This window comes from Bos mutus, chromosome 13, assembly GCF_027580195.1.
Source record: "Bos mutus isolate GX-2022 chromosome 13, NWIPB_WYAK_1.1, whole genome shotgun sequence".
Taxonomy (NCBI): Eukaryota; Metazoa; Chordata; class Mammalia; order Artiodactyla; family Bovidae; genus Bos; species Bos mutus.
Window position 1 is genome coordinate 25491608 of NC_091629.1, and position 5313 is coordinate 25496920.

A 5313-nucleotide genomic window follows, 5' to 3' on the forward strand; every position below is an offset into this window, starting at 1 on the left:
ATGGTCTGATGCTGTCTCGGGGTAGACAGTGTCAGAACCTAGTTGAATTGTAGGACACCCAGCTGGTGTCAGAGAATTGCTTGATGGAGAATTGCAATTACACACTGAAACTGGTGTCAGAAGCATATATGTTAATTATAACCCAATGTTAGGGCTTCCCGGGTGGTGCTAGTGATAAACAACCCCCCTGCCAGTGCAGGAGACGTTAAGAATCACAGGCTTCGTCCCTGGGTTGGGAAGATCTCCTGGAGGAGAGCGAGGCAACCCACTCCAGTATTCTTGCCTGGAGAATCCCATGAACAGAGGAGCCTGTCAGTCTACCATCCACAGGGTTGCACAAAGTCAGACATGACTGAAGCAACTTAGCACACATGTGCACACTCCAATTTTAAAGTATGGAAAATAGCTTTTCTTGACACTAAAATAGAGCCCACACCCCACTCTCATGCTCTATCCCTAGGCCCTGTTTTATTTTACTCCATAGCACTTATCACAACCCAATTACATGTTGTTTCTTCACTTAGTTGCTCCCTACCCCAAGCAAGACTGTAGAATCTAGGAGAACAGGTCATTTTTGATAAACACCCAGCACCTGCAAAAGAGGCTGACACAAAGCTGTGCAGTCAAGATCTATCAAACGTCACCAAAAGCACTGAATGACCGCAGTCATTGGGGAGGGAAGCCCCATTCAGCTGAAAACAAGTGGCAACAAGCTGTGTATGTCAGCGTATTCAGTGAAGATCACAAATGCCACAGGCATTTGGACAAGGAAGGGGTGTCTAATACTGGATGGTTAGAGCCAGAAGTATCCTCAGAGGTGACTGGGTGTAGCAAGTGGCTTTACAAGTGAGGACAGTGAGGTCCCAAGGAGGCGAGAGGCTTATTCAAGGCCACACAGCGGTAGGTCTAGAGTCAGGCCAGTGACTTGGGTCACTATGTAAACTTAAAGCTCCACATGTCTTATTCCTCTCTCCAATGAAGCATGTTTTAGGGCCGTAGCATCTGGAGCCTGACAGTGCTGATTGGCTGGGCAAAAACGAATGAGATTTCAGGAGGAGACTATGGACTGGACAGTGAAAGTCAGGCTCACATGCTGTGGGATCTCTGGGTACTAGACAGAAGGAAACATATTCTTTGGAGCTTTATTTGATTCACCTTGGGTCATGGGATCAGCTGCATGAAAAATATTTCCAGTCTTTGGTATCATAAAAGCCTGTTTTTCCCAGACATCAGCTAAAGTGCTCACTGTAAAAGACAGAGGTTTCTAAGCCAGTTCTCCTTAAGTAAGTGATCCCGTGATAGAAAGATAGAAACACGTGACTGCCATTCACACAGAAAAGCTTTCAGGTTCTTACCTTTGTTAACTTTCTGAAAGCACTAATTAATTTGAGGCACTCTCTCGTGGTGCTGGACTAGTTCCCACATTGTGCAACTAGAATTTGAGTCATGACTCATTTCTGCATTACACAAGTGTCCAATTCTGTCTTAGTTCTTATTCAAGTTTCTTGAGTGATTCTATTTGAGTAACATATTCTAAGACAAAGACGTGCACTAGTCCAGGTAGAAGATTCATTTCAGAAAAGAAAACGAGGATTTGCAGAACAGTGGGAATTAGTTTTTTAAAAAATACAAGAAATGAGAAATGGTGCTTGCATGCTTTCTACACCAATGGACTTTCTCCTTCAAATTGGCATGGTTTTAGCAAATTTAGCAAAGTGGGCCACTGGTAATATTTTTAAATGCACAATTCTTCTCCCGGCCATCCTTATTTTCATCTTCATAATTAGGTTTACCTTGAAGAGTGAAAGTGAAAGTCACTGAGTCGTGGCTGACTCCTTGTGACCCCATGGACTATACAGTCCATGGAATTCTCCAGGCTAGAATACTGGAGAATTCTCTGGAGTGGGTAGCCATTCCTTCTCCAGGGCATCTTCCCAATCCAGGGATCGAACCCAGGTCTCCCACATCGCAGGCAGATTCTTTACCAGCTGAGCCACCAGGGAAGCCCATCTTGAAGGGTGTTAATGACAAATTGGCAAGAGTGTCAACTATGAATTGGCACTTACCATCTACCTCTACAGGATTAAAGCATGTGCTGCTGATCTTCGACACCCCCTGAAAGGAGTTCAGGGTGGAGAGCAGTAATGAGACCCTCTGTGCTCGGGGTGGGGGTTGGGGAACTGATAGAACACATCTCCAGATAGTTAGATATTTTCAGGGGCCAATTTTATGAGCCCAGTTTTTACATCTTCTTTATCTAGAAAAGCATGAAATTCTTCATGGTGACAGCTGCTCCTCATGACCATCAGAACCTTCTGTAAAAAATAATGTGCTTAATTGCATGTACTCTACCTTCGCCAAAATCACATATGTACTGACCTTCCCCCTTGCCTCTTTGGAGCAGTTTCTCAGAGCTATCTGAAACGCTGTCTCCCAGGCTACAGTCCTCATTTTGCCTCAAACCAAACTTAACTTGCAACTCTTGCACTGTGTATTTTTTAAGTTGACAAGAGAAAACAGTTGAGTGAGACAGGGTGAGATAAACCCTTTCTTTTTTTTCCTCTTTGTAATCATTATGAACTGTACATTCCAGTTTTCTTGTTTGTGCTTCAGATAAAATTGTATCAGCCCATGTGGTCACTTCATGCTCCCTTGGAGCTGTCTGCTACTTGCCCTTTTTAGACTGCTGCAGTGACCCACACCCATCCTACGGAGACTCTACAAATGTATCTACTACTATGCCTTGCTCATAGTAGATGCTCACTAAATGCCTGAAGACTGAATCTGTGAAGAGAATGCCTTCTGTACTCCCCACCCTTCAAAAAGAGGATTTCTGAAATCTTACAAACATGCTTGGAATGTTTAGAGACAAACAAAATTTCAAGATTCATGATATCTGTGAAATTTGTCTTAAGAATGTACATAAGTCACACATCTAAGTTAGGACTTAAACCTTTGGTAGGTATGTGGTCGCAGACAACGAGGCAGAAAGAGGAGGAAATCCATGTGAAGCACTGCCACTTATATTTGGCTCAGTTGTGGACAAGCAAGTTCAATTGTGTGTGAGTGAGTGAAGTATAAGTATACTAGCGAGGTGGAAAAGCAAAATAATGAAAAGCAGATGGCAGAGGGCCACAGATGCTAGTCTAAGGAGTATGAATTCCACTCATAGAAATCAGAGAGCCTCCTAAGGTTTTAGACAATGACAAGAATGCTCATAGAGGCCATGCCTATAATCATCAAACATATATAACATAAATGTTGCTCGGTTGCGTCCGACTCTTTGCGAACCGGTGGACTGTAGGCCACCAGGCTCCTCTGTCCATGCGGATTCTGTAGGCAAGAATACTTGAGCGGGTTGCCATGCCCTCCTCTAGGGAATCTTCCCAATCCAAGGATTGAACTCAGGTCTCCCACATGGCAGGTGGATTCTTTACTGTCTGAGCCACCAGGGAAGCCATATATATGTTACCAGCAATTCTTATTCCTAGTATTTTCTCTAAAGAAATGAAAAGTGTATTTGCAAACACAAAAAATTTGTACATGGGTGTCCACAGAAGCTCTATTCCAAAAAGCTGAAAACAACTCAAATATCCACCAAGAGGTGAAGATCCAAGAAATTGTGGGACATAGACATAGCAATTAACAAAGGATTGATTCACAGAATATGGATGTTTCAAAACCATTACGCTGAGGAAAAGACATCAGACAAAAGACTACAAATGGTAGGTTTCATTTATAGGAAAATCTAGAAAACAAACAAAAAACTTGCCAGGTGGTGCTAGTGGTAAAGAACCTGCCTGCCAATGTAGAAGACACAGGTTTGATCCCTGGGTCAAAAGGATCCCCTGGAGGAGGAAATGGCAACCCACTCCAGTATTCTTGCCTGGAGAATTCCATGGACAGGGGAGACTGGCAGGTTACAATCCATGGGGCCGCAAAGAGTCAGACACGAATGAGCACACAAGCACACACTAGAAAAACTATTCTACTGGGACAAAATGCAGATTAATTGTTGCCTGAGGCCAGGGGTGAGGGGAGGAGTTGCCACCCCATGCACAGGAGCACAGGGAACTTTGTGTGTGTGTGGGGCAATAGAATTATTCTATGTCCCAGTTGTAGTGGTGGTTTCACAAGTATATACACTGGTCAAAATTCATTGAAGTGTACACTTGAAACGGATGCATTTCAATGTATGTAAATTAAAGCGAAATGAAGTTGGTTTAAAAAAAAGAAAACAGAACTATATTTGGGCACAGCACTACTTAGGGCAAAGGAAACAGCACAGACTTTCCTAACGTGGTTGTCCTTTAGCCTGAAGGTGAGGTGTAGCCTGTGACATAGAGGCCCTGCTCTGTAGCACCATGGACAGCAGCGTGGGGAGGTGGGGGGGTGCCAGGTGGCATGGCCAAGGAACCACGTGGACAGAAAGGAGCCAAGAATGCCTGTGTGTGTGTGTGTGTGTGTGTGTGTTTATGTGTTGAGGGGATGGGATCCCTGCAGTTAATTAATGCATGTCGTTCTAGTGAAGATCTTACCTACTGGCTCATCCTTCAAGATTCTTTCCAGTCCTGCTTCCCATAAAGTCTTACTTGAGCTCCTGCCCACACCAGCCTTTTCCTCTTTCTCTCTTCTGAACTCTTACAGTAAGTCCTGTTTGTTTAATTTGTTTGGAGGTAACTATGGCTTTTTTTTTTTTTCTTCTTGTACTGCTCTTTCAGTTGCTTATTGCTACTTAATTTGAAATGTGGTTACACTTTACATCATCTTCTACTGCCAGGCCCTGAAGAGGGAACCACTGTCTGGATCCCCCTCAGTGCCTCCAGAGAAGTCAGGCAGTATTTGTGTACGTTCTTGATTCATGTTGGTTTTCACTTCCTAAAACTGGACTCTGTTAATAATTTGGCATAAGGAAGAGACAGCTACAATTCTGTTACGATTGAACTTAAGGGCTAAGTAGGGAGATACTGGGGCTTCCCAGGTAAAGAACCTGCCTGCCAATGTAAGAGATGTGGGTTTGATCCCTGGGTTGGGAAGATCCCCTGGAGAAGGAAATGGCAACTCACTCCAGTATTCTTGCCTGGAAAATCCCATGGACAGAGAAGCCTGGCAGGCTACAGTCCACGGGGTTGCAAAAGAGTTGGACATAACTCAGTGACTAAACAACAACAAGAGATACTGAGGTTTGTGAACCCTTCGGTAATTCATCTCTGTTTCTACTTTAATTGACTGACGATAATTTCTACCACAAAGCCAATACCCTATTCAGGCGATGTTTTCTCTGCAGCAAACTGAAATCAAGTTGATGTATTT